This window comes from Rhinoderma darwinii, chromosome 3 (genome assembly GCF_050947455.1).
Source record: "Rhinoderma darwinii isolate aRhiDar2 chromosome 3, aRhiDar2.hap1, whole genome shotgun sequence".
Taxonomy (NCBI): Eukaryota; Metazoa; Chordata; class Amphibia; order Anura; family Rhinodermatidae; genus Rhinoderma; species Rhinoderma darwinii.
In genome coordinates, this window is record NC_134689.1 from 412,885,249 (window position 1) to 412,902,748 (window position 17,500).

At 36.6% G+C, this 17,500-nt stretch overlaps 4 non-coding genes across 4 annotated transcripts; all 4 read right to left on the reverse strand.

The window, feature by feature from the left end:
• Positions 1-660: 660 nt before the first annotated feature.
• Positions 661-733, reverse strand: TRNAI-AAU (transfer RNA isoleucine (anticodon AAU)). Its single transcript has one exon. It is a non-coding gene; the product is annotated as a tRNA-Ile (tRNA).
• Positions 734-9,231: 8,498 nt separating this feature from the next.
• TRNAR-UCG (transfer RNA arginine (anticodon UCG)) lies at positions 9,232-9,304 on the reverse strand. Its single transcript has one exon. It is a non-coding gene; the product is annotated as a tRNA-Arg (tRNA).
• A 5,158-nt stretch (positions 9,305-14,462) lies between these two features.
• Positions 14,463-14,535, reverse strand: TRNAR-UCG (transfer RNA arginine (anticodon UCG)). The gene has a single exon. It is a non-coding gene; the product is annotated as a tRNA-Arg (tRNA).
• Positions 14,536-17,375: 2,840 nt separating this feature from the next.
• On the reverse strand, positions 17,376-17,448 carry TRNAR-UCG (transfer RNA arginine (anticodon UCG)). The gene has a single exon. It is a non-coding gene; the product is annotated as a tRNA-Arg (tRNA).
• Between the last annotated feature and the right edge of the window lie 52 nt (positions 17,449-17,500).

The window sequence follows — 17,500 nt, forward strand, 5'->3', positions numbered from 1 at the left end:
AACGAGGCAACCACCAGATGTTTGTAGACAAGCTCAAAGCGGCAAAATGAAAAAATATATGTAAATTTTCTTTATTCCCACTTTTTCTTAGTCCATGACTCATTTTACCTAGTAACTGCTTCCATATGGTCTAGCGGTTAGGATTCCTGGTTTTCACCCAGGTGGCCTGTGTTCGACTCCAGGTATTGGAAATAACCTTTTACTAGTCTTGCATTTTCAAAGGTTGAGCGTTATAGGATAAAAGTGCTCTTTGTGGCCATAAATTCTAACTTATCTTTGTTTACCCATTCCTCCTCTTTTCACCAGATCCTATTTGAGCTTGAAAACTCAAATAATTCCTATTGTTCCCTTCTCACTCCAAGTCAACAACCCCTTTATCCTGTCAGTTTGGCTAATTTTCCTTTTTTTAATGAACTAGTTTCGCCAATAAATAAGAAACCATCAGACTATTTCACCCAATCTGATTGGGACTTTGCTTTAATATTGTTTCTTTTTAGGCAAGATCCTATTTTGGATTTAAAGCTCAAATCATTCCCATCTCTTCTACTCACTGAAAAATGACAAGGAAATCAACAACACTTTCCTCATATATTAAAAACGTTTCGGCAGAAAAACCCGATTTCCTGCATGAATGGAGGAAGACAAAAACTCACTGAACAGTGCCTCGTGTGAGGATCGAACTCACGACCTTCAGATTATTAGACTGACACGCTTCCTACTGCGCTAACGAGGCAACCACCAGATGTTTGTAGACAAGCTCAAAGCGGCAAAATGAAAAAATATATATAAATTTTCTTTATTCCCACTTTTTCTTAGTCCATGACTCATTTTACTTAATAACTGCTTCCATATGGGCTAGCGGTTAGGATTCCTGGTTTTCACCCAGGTGGCCTGTGTTCGACTCCCGGTATTGAAAATAACCTTTTACTAGTCTTGCATTTTCAAAGGTTGAGCGTTATAGGATAAAAGTGCTCTTTGTGGCCATAAATTCTAACTTATCTTTGTTTACCCATTCCTCCTCTTTTCACCAGATCCTATTTGAGCTTGAAAACTCAAATAATTCCTATTGTTCCCTTCTCACTCCAAGTCAACAACCCCTTTATCCTGTCAGTTTGGCTAATTTTCCTTTTTTTAATGAACTAGTTTCGCCAATAAATAAGAAACCATCAGACTATTTCACCCAATCTGATTGGGACTTTGCTTTAATATTGTTTCTTTTTAGGCAAGATCCTATTTTTGGATTTAAAGCTCAAATCATTCCCATCTCTTCTACTCACTCAAAAATGACAAGGAAATCAACAACACTTTCCTCATATATTAAAAACGTTTCGGCAGAAAAAACAGATTTCCTGCATGAATGGAGGAAGACAAAAACTCACTGAACAGTGCCTCGTGTGAGGATCGAACTCACGACCTTCAGATTATTAGACTGACACGCTTCCTACTGCGCTAACGAGGCAACCACCAGATGTTTGTAGACAAGCTCAAAGCGGCAAAATGAAAAAATATATATAAATTTTCTTTATTCCCACTTTTTCTTAGTCCATGACTCATTTTACTTAACAACTGCTTCCATATGGTCTAGCGGTTAGGATTCCTGGTTTTCACCCAGGTGGCCTGTGTTCGACTCCCGGTATTGGAAATAACCTTTTACTAGTCTTGCATTTTCAAAGGTTGAGCGTTATAGGATAAAAGTGCTCTTTGTGGCCATAAATTCTAACTTATCTTTGTTTACCCATTCCTCCTCTTTTCACCAGATCCTATTTGAGCTTGAAAACTCAAATAATTCCTATTGTTCCCTTCTCACTCCAAGTCAACAACCCCTTTATCCTGTCAGTTTGGCTAATTTTCCTTTTTTTAATGAACTAGTTTCGCCAATAAATAAGAAACCATCAGACTATTTCACCCAATCTGATTGGGACTTTGCTTTAATATTGTTTCTTTTTAGGCAAGATCCTATTTTTGGATTTAAAGCTCAAATCATTCCCATCTCTTCTACTCACTCAAAAATGACAAGGAAATCAACAACACTTTCCTCATATATTAAAAACGTTTCGGCAGAAAAAACAGATTTCCTGCATGAATGGAGGAAGACAAAAACTCACTGAACAGTGCCTCGTGTGAGGATCGAACTCACGACCTTCAGATTATTAGACTGACACGCTTCCTACTGCGCTAACGAGGCAACCACCAGATGTTTGTAGACAAGCTCAAAGCGGCAAAATGAAAAAATATATATAAATTTTCTTTATTCCCACTTTTTCTTAGTCCATGACTCATTTTACTTAACAACTGCTTCCATATGGTCTAGCGGTTAGGATTCCTGGTTTTCACCCAGGTGGCCTGTGTTCGACTCCCGGTATTGGAAATAACCTTTTACTAGTCTTGCATTTTCAAAGGTTGAGCGTTATAGGATAAAAGTGCTCTTTGTGGCCATAAATTCTAACTTATCTTTGTTTACCCATTCCTCCTCTTTTCACCAGATCCTATTTGAGCTTGAAAACTCAAATAATTCCTATTGTTCCCTTCTCACTCCAAGTCAACAACCCCTTTATCCTGTCAGTTTGGCTAATTTTCCTTTTTTTAATGAACTAGTTTCGCCAATAAATAAGAAACCATCAGACTATTTCACCCAATCTGATTGGGACTTTGCTTTAATATTGTTTCTTTTTAGGCAAAATCCTATTTTGGATTTAAAGCTCAAATCATTCCCATCTCTTCTACTCACTCAAAAATGACAAGGAAATCAACAACACTTTCCTCATATATTAAAAACGTTTCGGCAGAAAAACCCGATTTCCTGCATGAATGGAGGAAGACAAAAACTCACTGAACAGAGCCTTGTGTGAGGATCGAACTCACGACCTTCAGATTATTAGACTGACACGCTTCCTACTGCGCTAACGAGGCAACCACCAGATGTTTGTAGACAAGCTCAAAGCGGCAAAATGAAAAAATATATATAAATTTTCTTTATTCCCACTTTTTCTTAGTCCATGACTCATTTTACTTAATAACTGCTTCCATATGGTCTAGCGGTTAGGATTCCTGGTTTTCACCCAGGTGGCCTGTGTTCGACTCACGGTATTGGAAATAACCTTTTACTAGTCTTGCATTTTCAAAGGTTGAGCGTTATAGGATAAAAGTGCTCTTTGTGGCCATAAATTCTAACTTATCTTTGTTTACCCATTCCTCCTCTTTTCACCAGATCCTATTTGAGCTTGAAAACTCAAATAATTCCTATTGTTCCCTTCTCACTCCAAGTCAACAACCCCTTTATCCTGTCAGTTTGGCTAATTTTCCTTTTTTTAATGAACTAGTTTCGCCAATAAATAAGAAACCATCAGACTATTTCACCCAATCTGATTGGGACTTTGCTTTAATATTGTTTCTTTTTAGGCAAGATCCTATTTTTGGATTTAAAGCTCAAATCATTCCCATCTCTTCTACTCACTCAAAAATGACAAGGAAATCAACAACACTTTCCTCATATATTAAAAACGTTTCGGCAGAAAAAACAGATTTCCTGCATGAATGGAGGAAGACAAAAACTCACTGAACAGTGCCTCGTGTGAGGATCGAACTCACGACCTTCAGATTATTAGACTGACACGCTTCCTACTGCGCTAACGAGGCAACCACCAGATGTTTGTAGACAAGCTCAAAGCGGCAAAATGAAAAAATATATATAAATTTTCTTTATTCCCACTTTTTCTTAGTCCATGACTCATTTTACTTAACAACTGCTTCCATATGGTCTAGCGGTTAGGATTCCTGGTTTTCACCCAGGTGGCCTGTGTTCGACTCCCGGTATTGGAAATAACCTTTTACTAGTCTTGCATTTTCAAAGGTTGAGCGTTATAGGATAAAAGTGCTCTTTGTGGCCATAAATTCTAACTTATCTTTGTTTACCCATTCCTCCTCTTTTCACCAGATCCTATTTGAGCTTGAAAACTCAAATAATTCCTATTGTTCCCTTCTCACTCCAAGTCAACAACCCCTTTATCCTGTCAGTTTGGCTAATTTTCCTTTTTTTAATGAACTAGTTTCGCCAATAAATAAGAAACCATCAGACTATTTCACCCAATCTGATTGGGACTTTGCTTTAATATTGTTTCTTTTTAGGCAAAATCCTATTTTGGATTTAAAGCTCAAATCATTCCCATCTCTTCTACTCACTCAAAAATGACAAGGAAATCAACAACACTTTCCTCATATATTAAAAACGTTTCGGCAGAAAAACCCGATTTCCTGCATGAATGGAGGAAGACAAAAACTCACTGAACAGAGCCTTGTGTGAGGATCGAACTCACGACCTTCAGATTATTAGACTGACACGCTTCCTACTGCGCTAACGAGGCAACCACCAGATGTTTGTAGACAAGCTCAAAGCGGCAAAATGAAAAAATATATATAAATTTTCTTTATTCCCACTTTTTCTTAGTCCATGACTCATTTTACTTAATAACTGCTTCCATATGGTCTAGCGGTTAGGATTCCTGGTTTTCACCCAGGTGGCCTGTGTTCGACTCACGGTATTGGAAATAACCTTTTACTAGTCTTGCATTTTCAAAGGTTGAGCGATATAGGATAAAAGTGCTCTTTGTGGCCATAAATTCTAACTTATCTTTGTTTACCCATTCCTCCTCTTTTCACCAGATCCTATTTGAGCTTGAAAACTCAAATAATTCCTATTGTTCCCTTCTCACTCCAAGTCAACAACCCCTTTATCCTGTCAGTTTGGCTAATTTTCCTTTTTATAATGAACTAGTTTCGCCAATAAATAAGAAACCATCAGACTATTTCACCCAATCTGATTGGGACTTTGCTTTAATATTGTTTCTTTTTAGGCAAGATCCTATTTTGGATTTAAAGCTCAAATCATTCCCATCTCTTCTACTCACTCAAAAATGACAAGGAAATCAACAACACTTTCCTCATATATTAAAAACGTTTCGGCAGAAAAAACAGATTTCCTGCATGAATGGAGGAAGACAAAAACTCACTGAACAGTGCCTCGTGTGAGGATCGAACTCACGACCTTCAGAATATTAGACTGACACGCTTCCTACTGCGCTAACGAGGCAACCACCAGATGTTTGTAGACAAGCTCAAAACGGCAAAATGAAAAAATATATATCAATTTTCTTTATTCCCACTTTTTCTTAGTCCATGACTCATTTTACTTAATAACTGCTTCCATATGGTCTAGCGGTTAGGATTCCTGGTTTTCACCCAGGTGGCCTGGGTTCGACTCCCGGTATGGGAAATAACCTTTTACTAGTCTTGCATTTTCAAAGGTTGAGCGTTATAGGATAAAAGTGCTCTTTGTGGCCATAAATTCTAACTTATCTTTGTTTACCCATTCTTCCTCTTTTCACCAGATCCTATTTGAGCTTGAAAACTCAAATAATTCCTATTGTTCCCTTCTCACTCCAAGTCAACAACCCCTTTATCCTGTCAGTTTGGCTAATTTTCCGGGGGGACATTCAGAGGGGTCTGTGCATCTTACACAGATGGCTTTATACAACGCCTTTGTCCTCTATAGATATGCCAGCAGTGGAGGTACGTTCCTGCAATTTCAGGAAAAGGTCATAAAGTCCCTGATGTTTGGTAACCAGGAAGGAGAGGGCAGTTCATCTGGCTCTTCCGTCAGTAGGATAATTCCCGGCCAGCATTTCCCGACAGAAATCCCCCCCACTGAAAAAAAAAAGAAGCCCCAAAAAAAATGCCGTGTGTGTGCCAAGCGAGGCATTCGTAAGGACACCACATACCATTGTGAGACATGTCCCACAAATCCCGGCCTGTGCATGAACCAATGTTTCAAAATATATCATACCTCCTTGGATTTTTAATTTATTTATTCATTATTCACCTTTTCTGTCTCCCATACTGGCCATGACCAATTATTAATTTTTCTACTGACCAGCCCCATTTAAAATTTGATCATTTAAAAATTGTAAAAAAAAACCACCTAAAACAAAACTAAAAATTCTCACTATACCCCTAGATAATTTCCTCAATGGGTGTAGTTTCCGAAATGGGGTCACTTGTGGGGGGTTTCCACTGTTTAGTCCCCTCAGGGGCTTTGTAAATGTGGCAAGGCCTCTCAAACCATTCCTGCTAAATGTGATCTCCCAAAGCCAAATGGCACTCCATCCCTTCTAAGCCATGCCCTGTGTTCAAATATCCGTTTATTACCACATGTGGGGTACTGTTTTACTCGGGAGACATTGCTTTACAAATTTTACGGTGCTTTTTCTCCTTCAGTCCTTGTGGAAATGAGAAAAAAAATGGCTAAACCTAAATTTTCTTTGAATAAATGTTGATTTTAATTTTCACGGCCTACTTCCAATAAATTCTGTAAAAAACCTGTGCGGTCAAAATGCTTACCATACCCCTAGATAATTTCCTTGAGGTGTCTAGTTTCCCAGATGGGGTCACTTGTGGGGGGTTTCCACTGTTTAGTCCCCTCAGGGGCTTTGTAAATGTGACAAGGCCTCTCAAACCATTCCTGCTAAATGTGATCTCCCAAAGCCAAATGGCACTCCATCCCTTCTAAGCCATGCCCTGTGTTCAAATATCCGTTTATTACCACATGTGGGGTATTGTTTTACTCGGGAGACATTGCTTTACAAATTTTACGGTGCTTTTTCTCCTTCAGTCCTTGTGGAAATGAGAAAAAAAATGGCTAAACCTAAATTTTCTTTGAATAAATGTTGATTTTAATTTTCACGGCCTACTTCCAATAAATTCTGTAAAAAACCTGTGCGGTCAAAATGCTCACCATACCCCTAGATAATTTCCTTGAGGTGTCTAGTTTCCCAGATGGGGTCACTTTTGGGGGATTTGTACTGTTTTGTCACTGCAAGAGCCCTTCTAACAAAATAAGGCCCCAAAATCCACTAGGTGTTCCTTTGCTTCTGAGGCCTGTGCTTCATTCCAGTAGCACGCTACGACCACATGTGGGATATTTCCTAAAACTGCAGAGACTGGGCAACAAATATTGAGTTGAATTTCTCTGCTAAAACCTTCTGTGTAATAAAAAAATAGTATTAAAAATTTATTTCTGCCAATAAATATGAAATTTGTAAATTCCACCTCTACTTTGCTTTAATTCCTGTGAAATGTGTAAAGGGTTAAGACATTTTCTAAATGCTGTTTTGAATACTTTGAGGGGTGAAGTTTTTAAAATGGGGTGACTTTTTGGGGGTTTCTAATATATAAGGCCCTCAAAGCCACTTCACAACTGAACTGGCCCCTGTAAAAATGGCCTTTTGACATTTTCTTGAAAATGTGAGAAATTGCTGCTAAAGTTGTAGGCCTTGTGATGTCATAGAAAAATAAAAGGATGTTCAAAAAACGATGCCAATCTAAAGTAGACATATGGGTGATGTTAATTAGCAACCATTTTGTGTGGTATAACTGCCTGTCTTACAAGCAGATACATTTAAATTGAGAAAAATGCTAATTTTTGCAATTTTTCGCTAATTTTCGGTGTTATTCACAATTAAATATAGAACATATCGAGCAAATTTTGCTAGTAACTTAAAGTGCAATGTGTCACGAGAAAACAATCTCAGAATCGCTTGGATAGGTGAAAGCATTCCAGAGTTATTACCACATAAATTGAACATGTCAGATTTGAAAAATGAGGCTCTGTCAGGAAGGTCAAAAGTGGCTAGGGCGGGAAGGGGTTAAATATAGGAGTGAAAAAGTTTTGTTTTTTATTAGATATTTACGGGTATTTAGTAAAAATGATCGTGTGCCCAGATTTAAGAATAAATATTTTCACAATATTGTGTGTTATGGTCTATAAATTTAGGCATGGATTAAAATCTCACTTCTGGTAACTGCTGACTAGCCATATAAAAATATTCACTATCAATCATGTAGAAATATAGCCTATAACGACACCAAGTATGTCATCAAATTAAGAAAGCATCTAAAACTTAGCTGTTGCAACCAGGAACGGACTCAAATGCTTAGAAGGTCATCTGAAGAGCACTTAAAAGCTGCGACCATGAAGGGACTCGAACCCTCAATCTTCTGAAGTCAGACACCTTATCCATTAGGCCACACGGTCTCACACGTTCCTAATTTTTGGAAAATGTTGAGTTCCTGGAGCCTAGCAGAAAAAGATTTTTTTTATACATTTTTAGGTATTTTGTAAAAATGACCGAGTGCCCAAATTTATAAAAAAAACATTTTCTTAATATTGTGTATTACAGTACTTAAATATAGGTATGGATTCAAATCTCACTTCTGATAACATTTTCTCAATATTGTGTGTTGTGGTATTTAAATATAGGAGTGAAAAAGTTTTGTTTTTTATTAGATATTTACGGGTATTTAGTAAAAATGATCGTGTGCCCAGATTTAAGAATAAATATTTTCACAATATTGTGTGTTATGGTCTATAAATTTAGGCATGGATTAAAATCTCACTTCTGGTAACTGCTGACTAGCCATATAAAAATATTCACTATCAATCATGTAGAAATATAGCCTATAACGACACCAAGTATGTCATCAAATTAAGAAAGCATCTAAAACTTAGCTGTTGCAACCAGGAACGGACTCAAATGCTTAGAAGGTCATCTGAAGAGCACTTAAAAGCTGCGACCATGAAGGGACTCGAACCCTCAATCTTCTGATCTGAAGTTAGACACCTTATCCATTAGGCCACACGGTCTCACACGTTCCTAATTTTTGGAAAATGTTGAGTTCCTGGAGCCTAGCAGAAAATGATTTTTTTTATACATTTTTAGGTATTTTGTAAAAATGACCGAGTGCCCAAATTTATAAAAAAAACATTTTCTTAATATTGTGTATTACAGTACTTAAATATAGGTATGGATTCAAATCTCACTTCTGATAACATTTTCTCAATATTGTGTGTTGTGGTATTTAAATATAGGAGTGAAAAAGTTTTGTTTTTTATTAGATATTTACGGGTATTTAGTAAAAATGATCGTGTGCCCAGATTTAAGAATAAATATTTTCACAATATTGTGTGTTATGGTCTATAAATTTAGGCATGGATTAAAATCTCACTTCTGGTAACTGCTGACTAGCCATATAAAAATATTCACTATCAATCATGTAGAAATATAGCCTATAACGACACCAAGTATGTCATCAAATTAAGAAAGCATCTAAAACTTAGCTGTTGCAACCAGGAACGGACTCAAATGCTTAGAAGGTCATCTGAAGAGCACTTAAAAGCTGCGACCATGAAGGGACTCGAACCCTCAATCTTCTGATCCGAAGTCAGACACCTTATCCATTAGGCCACACGGTCTCACACGTTCCTAATTTTTGGAAAATGTTGAGTTCCTGGAGCCTAGCAGAAAATGATTTTTTTTATACATTTTTAGGTATTTTGTAAAAATGACCGAGTGCCCAAATTTATAAAAAAAAACATTTTCTTAATATTGTGTATTACAGTACTTAAATATAGGTATGGATTCAAATCTCACTTCTGATAACATTTTCTCAATATTGTGTGTTGTGGTATTTAAATATAGGAGTGAAAAAGTTTTGTTTTTTATTAGATATTTACGGGTATTTAGTAAAAATGATCGTGTGCCCAGATTTAAGAATAAATATTTTCACAATATTGTGTGTTATGGTCTATAAATTTAGGCATGGATTAAAATCTCACTTCTGGTAACTGCTGACTAGCCATATAAAAATATTCACTATCAATCATGTAGAAATATAGCCTATAACGACACCAAGTATGTCATCAAATTAAGAAAACATCTAAAACTTAGCTGTTGCAACCAGGAACGGACTCAAATGCTTAGAAGGTCATCTGAAGAGCACTTAAAAGCTGCGAGCACTTAAAAGCTGGGACTTGAACCCTCAATCTTCTGATCCGAAGTCAGACACCTTATCCATTAGGCCACACGGTCTCACACGTTCCTAATTTTTGGAAAATGTTGAGTTCCTGGAGCCTAGCAGAAAAAGATTTTTTTTATACATTTTTAGGTATTTTGTAAAAATGACCGAGTGCCCAAATTTATAAAAAAAAACATTTTCTTAACCCCTTCAGGACTGAGCCTGTTTTGGCCTTCAGGACGAAGCCGATTTTTCAAATCTGACATGTGTCCCTTTATGTGGTGATAACTCCGGAATGCTTTTGCCTATCAAAGTGATTCTGAGATTGTTTTCTCGTGACATATTGTACTTTATGTTACGGAAAAAATTTGGTCGATAAATTCAATATTTATTTGTAAAAAACACCAAAATTTGAAGAAAATTTGCAAAAATTAGCATTTTTCTAAATTTAAATGTATCTGCTTGTAAAACAGATAGTAATACCACACAAAATAGTTACTAGTTAACATCCCCCATATGTCTACTTTAGTTTGGCATCGTTTTTTGAACATTATTTTATTTTTCTAGGACGTTACAAGACTTAGAACTTTAGCAGCGATTTCTCATATTTTGAAGAAAATTTCAAAAGCCGATTTTTACAGGGGCCAGTTCAGTTCTGAAGTGGCTTTGAGGGTCTTATTTATTAGAAAGTCCCCATAAATCACCCCATTTTGAAAACTGCACCCCTCAAAGTATTCAAAACAGCATTCAGAAAGTGTTTTAACCCTTTAGGCGTTTCACAGGAATTAAAGCAAAGTAGAGGTGAAAGTTACAAATGTCATTTTTTTTTTACAAAATTCATTTGTAATAAAAAAAATTCTATACCACAGAAGTTTTTACCCGAGAAATGGAACTTATTATTTATTGCCCAGATTCTGCAGTTTTTAGAAATATCCCACATGTGGCCCTAGTGCGCTAATTTACTGAAATACAGGCCTCAGAAGCAAAGGAGCACCTAGTGGATTTTGTGGCCTCCTTTTTTTTAGCATATATTTTAGGTATCATGTCAGGTTTGAAGAGGTCTTGTGGGGCCAAAACAATAAAAACCCCCAAAAGTGACCTCATTTTGGAAACTACACCCCTCAAGGAATTTATCTATGGGTATAGTTAGCATTTTGAACCCACAGTTTTTTTGCAAAATGTATTTGAATTAGTATGTGAAGATGAAAATCTACTTTTTTTCTGAAAAAAACGTAGAATTTTTTTATTTTTTCAAGGAATAAAAGAGAAAAAACACCCCAACATATGTAAAGCAATTTCTCCCGATTACAGCAATACCCCATATGTGGTAATAAACTGCAGTTTGGACCCACAGCAGGACTCAGAAGGAAAGGAGCACCATTTGGATTTTGAAATTCTGATTTTGCTGGAATAGTTTTCAGTGCCGTGTCGCGTTTGAATTGCACTGGAGGGAACAAAATAGTGGAAACCCCCGGAAAGTGACCCCATTTTGGAAACTACACTCATCAAGGAATTTTTCTAGGGGTAAAGTTAGCATTTTGATGCCACAGTTGTTTTGCTGAATTCATTGGAATTATTCTGTAAAGGTAAAAATCTACTTTTTTTCTGAAAAAAGGTAGCCATTTTTAATTTTTACAAGGAATAAAGGAGAAAAAGCACCCCAACATTTGTAAAACAATTTCTCCCGATTACGGAAATATGCCATATGTGGTAATAAACGGCTGTTTGGACCCACAGCAGAGCTTAGAAGGGAAGGAGCGCTATTTGTCTTTTGGAGATCAAATTTAGCTGAAATGGTTTTTGGGTGCCATGTCGCATTTGCAAAGCCCCTGAGAGGCCAAAACAGTGGAACCCCCCAAAAGTGGAAATTACACCACTTAAAGAATCTATCTAGGGATATAGTGGGCATTTAGACCCCACAAGTCTTTTGCAGGATTTATTAGAATTAGGCCGTGAAAATGAATATCAACATTTCTTCCACTAAAATGTTGTCTTTTTTCAATTTCACAAAGGATAAAGGAGAAAATGCTGCCCAACATTTGTAAAGCAATCTCTCCCGAGTACGGCGATACCCCACGTGTGGTCATAAATGGTTTTTCATTAGAAAGTAATTAACCCTTTCTGGACTGATCCATTTTTTTCTTTTCCTTTTTAGTTTTTTCCTCCCCGCGTTCCAAGAGCCACAACTTTTTTATTTTTCAGTCAATAGAGCGGTGTCAGGGCTTATTTATTGAGGGACGAGCGGTGGTTTTTATTGGTACCATTTTTTGGTACATACAACTTTTTGAGCACTTTTTATTAAATTTTTAGGTAGAGCCAAGGTGACCAAAAAACAGTGATTTTGCCGTTTTAAATGCTTTATTTTTCACGTGAGACGCTCCATGCATCACCCCCCCCCCCCCCACACTACGACATGCTATGTTGTGGTGTGCGCAGGGGTTAATGTGCAGCGGATGGTGCAGAGTAAAAATTACAATTTTCCACTCATATGCCATTTTAGTGCACTACATGTTATGCCCAGTTTGTGCCACTGAAGACGAATACCTCATAAAATATTAAGGGGGTTCTCCTGGGTATGGCGATGCCATATCTATGGGCGTAAACTGGTGTTTGGGCACGCTGCAGGGCTCAGAAGGGAGGGAGCAGCATTTGGCTTTTGGGGCGCAGATGTAGCTTGGTAGTAGTTCTGTTTGGGGTTTTACTGGTGTCTCAATATATAATGTGGGGGCATATGTAATCTGTGCGGGGTACATCAGGGTACATGTTATCTGTGCGGAGTACATCAGGGTACATGTCATCTGTGCGGGGTACATCAGGGTATAATAAGAGGGTATAATAATGCAGTAAATAAATAATAATCCGCAGATATGTGGCCGGTGTCGCACTGATAAAAGGCGCCCGATCTTATCTGCTTTTGGAACACTGCACATTTTGCATCGCCATATTCTGAGAGCCAGAACGGTTTTATTTTTTTTCCACCGGAGCTGGGTGAGGGTTTATTCTTTGCGGGACAATCTGTAGTTTTCATTGGTACCATTTTGGGGTACTAGAAATTTTTTTGATCACGTTTTATTCAATTTTTTGGCAAGCAAGGTGACCAAAAACCATCAATTCTGAAACTGTTTTTTATGGCGTTCACCCTGGGCTATAAATTACCATTATATTTTATACCTCGGGTCGATACGATTACAGCGATACCATACGTATATAACTTTTTGATGTTTTGCAGCGTTTGTGCAATAAAATCACTTATTTATAAAATAAATTCTTTTTTGTGTCACCGTATTCTGAGAGCGACAACTTTTTTTATTTTTCAGTCAAAAATGCGGTGTAAGGGCTTGTTTTTTGCGGGACGGGTTGTAGTTTGTATTGGTACCATTTTGGCGTACATGCGACTTTTTGATCACTTTTTATTGTCGATTTTGGGAGGGGTGGTAACCAAAAAATTGTGATTCGGGCACTGTTTTTCGTTTATTTTTTTCGCGGTGTTCACCGTGCGGGAAAAATAATATTACAGTTTTATAGTCGGGATCGTTACGAACGCGGTGATACCAAATATGTGTACTTTTTTTATCGTGTTAATTTTTTTCCTATAATAAAAGACTTATTTTAGGAAAAAAAGCATTCTTTGTTTATATCACTTCTAACTTTTATTTTTACACTTTTTCAAAACATTTTTATTATCTTTTTTTTACTTTTTTTACTTGTCCCACTAGGGGACACTTAGACTTGCAGCTCTGATCGCTGCTGGAACACATTACACTACACACGTAGTGTAATGTGTTCTAACTGTCATTGTGACGTAACTGTCACACTGACATGAAGCAGAGGAGGAACGGCCGCAGGCTGATCCTCCGAGGCTTCCGTACATGGCAACCCGGAGGTCATTGTCTGGCCTCTGGTTGCCGTGAGAAGGATCGCCAGCCCCCGCAAATACATGTGGGGGGCTGCCGATCCGCTGTAAACCTCTTCAATGTGGGGATCGCAATCGACCACCGCATCGAAGGGGTTAATTGCCGATTTCAGCGGCGACAGGCCGCTGATCGGCAACAGGGAGAGCAGGGCTGACACCCTGCACAGTTAACCGCCGCTGCGGTGTAGCGCCGCGCGGCGGTTAACTGTCAAAGCACTGACGTTAATGAACGTCAAGGTGCGCGAAGTTACTGCACACATTGACGTTTATTAACGTCAAGGTGCGGGAAGGGGTTAATATTGTGTATTACAGTACTTAAATATAGGTATGGATTCAAATCTCACTTCTGATAACATTTTCTCAATATTGTGTGTTGTGGTATTTAAATATAGGAGTGAAAAAGTTTTGTTTTTTTTTAGATATTTACGGGTATTTAGTAAAAATGATCGTGTGCCCAGATTTAAGAATAAATATTTTCACAATATTGTGTGTTATGGTCTATAAATATAGGCATGGATTAAAATCTCACTTCTGGTAACTGCTGACTAGCCATATAAAAATATTCACTATCAATCATGTAGAAATATAGCCTATAACGACACCAAGTATGTCATCAAATTAAGAAAGCATCTAAAACTTAGCTGTTGCAACCAGGAACGGACTCAAATGCTTAGAAGGTCATCTGAAGAGCACTTAAAAGCTGCGACCATGAAGGGACTCGAAACCTCAATCTTCTGATCCGAAGTCAGACGCCTTATCCATTAGGCCACACGGTCTCACATGTTCCTAATTTTTGGAAAATGTTGAGTTCCTGGAGCCTAGCAGAAAAAGATTTTTTTTTATACATTTTTAGGTATTTTGTAAAAATGACCGAGTGCCCAAATTTATAAAAAAAACATTTTCTTAATATTGTGTATTACAGTACTTAAATATAGGTATGGATTCAAATCTCACTTCTGATAACATTTTCTCAATATTGTGTGTTGTGGTATTTAAATATAGGAGTGAAAAAGTTTTGTTTTTTATTAGATATTTACGGGTATTTAGTAAAAATGATCGTGTGCCCAGATTTAAGAATAAATATTTTCACAATATTGTGTGTTATGGTCTATAAATATAGGCATGGATTAAAATCTCACTTCTGGTAACTGCTGACTAGCCATATAAAAATATTCACTATCAATCATGTAGAAATATAGCCTATAACGACACCAAGTATGTCATCAAATTAAGAAAGCATCTAAAACTTAGCTGTTGCAACCAGGAACGGACTCAAATGCTTAGAAGGTCATCTGAAGAGCACTTAAAAGCTACGACCATGAACCCTCAATCTTCTGATCCGAAGTTAGACACCTTATCCATTAGGCCACACGGTCTCACACGTTCCTAATTTTTGGAAAATGTTGAGTTCCTGGAGCCTAGCAGAAAAATATTTTTTTTATACATTTTTAGGTATTTTGTAAAAATGACCGAGTGCCCAAATTTATAAAAAAAACATTTTCTTAATATTGTGTATTACAGTACTTAAATATAGGTATGGATTCAAATCTCACTTCTGATAACATTTTCTCAATATTGTGTGTTGTGGTATTTAAATATAGGAGTGAAAAAGTTTTGTTTTTTTTTAGATATTTACGGGTATTTAGTAAAAATGATCGTGTGCCCAGATTTAAGAATAAATATTTTCACAATATTGTGTGTTATTGTCTATAAATATAGGCATGGATTAAAATCTCACTTCTGGTAACTGCTGACTAGCCATATAAAAATATTCACTATCAATCATGTAGAAATATAGCCTATAACGACACCAAGTATGTCATCAAATTAAGAAAGCATCTAAAACTTAGCTGTTGCAACCAGGAACGGACTCAAATGCTTAGAAGGTCATCTGAAGAGCACTTAAAAGCTGCGACCATGAAGGGACTCGAAACCTCAATCTTCTGGAAAAAGTTGAGTTCCTGGAGCCTAGCAGAAAAAGATTTTTTTTATACATTTTTAGGTATTTTGTAAAAATGACCGAGTGCCCAAATTTATAAAAAAAACATTTTCTTAATATTGTGTATTACAGTACTTAAATATAGGTATGGATTCAAATCTCACTTCTGATAACATTTTCTCAATATTGTGTGTTGTGGTATTTAAATATAGGAGTGAAAAAGTTTTGTTTTTTTTTAGATATTTACGGGTATTTAGTAAAAATGATCGTGTGCCCAGATTTAAGAATAAATATTTTCACAATATTGTGTGTTATGGTCTATAAATATAGGCATGGATTAAAATCTCACTTCTGGTAACTGCTGACTAGCCATATAAAAATATTCACTATCAATCATGTAGAAATATAGCCTATAACGACACCAAGTATGTCATCAAATTAAGAAAGCATCTAAAACTTAGCTGTTGCAACCAGGAACGGACTCAAATGCTTAGAAGGTCATCTGAAGAGCACTTAAAAGCTGCGACCATGAAGGGACTCGAAACCTCAATCTTCTGGAAAAAGTTGAGTTCCTGGAGCCTAGCAGAAAAAGATTTTTTTTATACATTTTTAGGTATTTTGTAAAAATGACCGAGTGCCCAAATTTATAAAAAAAACATTTTCTTAATATTGTGTATTACAGTACTTAAATATAGGTATGGATTCAAATCTCACTTCTGATAACATTTTCTCAATATTGTGTGTTGTGGTATTTAAATATAGGAGTGAAAAAGTTTTTGTTTTTTTTAGATATTTACGGGTATTTAGTAAAAATGATCGTGTGCCCAGATTTAAGAATAAATATTTTCACAATATTGTGTGTTATGGTCTATAAATATAGGCATGGATTAAAATCTCACTTCTGGTAACTGCTGACTAGCCATATAAAAATATTCACTATCAATCATGTAGAAATATAGCCTATAACGACACCAAGTATGTCATCAAATTAAGAAAGCATCTAAAACTTAGCTGTTGCAACCAGGAACGGACTCAAATGCTTAGAAGGTCATCTCACTTAAAAGCTGCGACCATGAAGGGACTCAAAACCTCAATCTTCTGATTCGAAGTCAGACGCCTTATCCATTAGGCCACACGGTCTCACATGTTCCTAATTTTTGGAAAATGTTGAGTTCCTGGAGCCTAGCAGAAAAAGATTTTTTTTTATACATTTTTAGGTATTTTGTAAAAATGACCGAGTGCCCAAATTTATAAAAAAAACATTTTCTTAATATTGTGTATTACAGTACTTAAATATAGGTATGGATTCAAATCTCACTTCTGATAACATTTTCTCAATATTGTGTGTTGTGGTATTTAAATATAGGAGTGAAAAAGTTTTGTTTTTTATTAGATATTTACGGGTATTTAGTAAAAATGATCGTGTGCCCAGATTTAAGAATAAATATTTTCACAATATTGTGTGTTATGGTCTATAAATATAGGCATGGATTAAAATCTCACTTCTGGTAACTGCTGACTAGCCATATAAAAATATTCACTATCAATCATGTAGAAATATAGCCTATAACGACACCAAGTATGTCATCAAATTAAGAAAGCATCTAAAACTTAGCTGTTGCAACCAGGAACGGACTCAAATGCTTAGAAGGTCATCTGAAGAGCACTTAAAAGCTGCGACCATGAAGGGACTCGAAACCTCAATCTTCTGATCCGAAGTCAGACGCCTTATCCATTAGGCCACACGGTCTCACATGTTCCTAATTTTTGGAAAATGTTGAGTTCCTGGAGCCTAGAAGAAA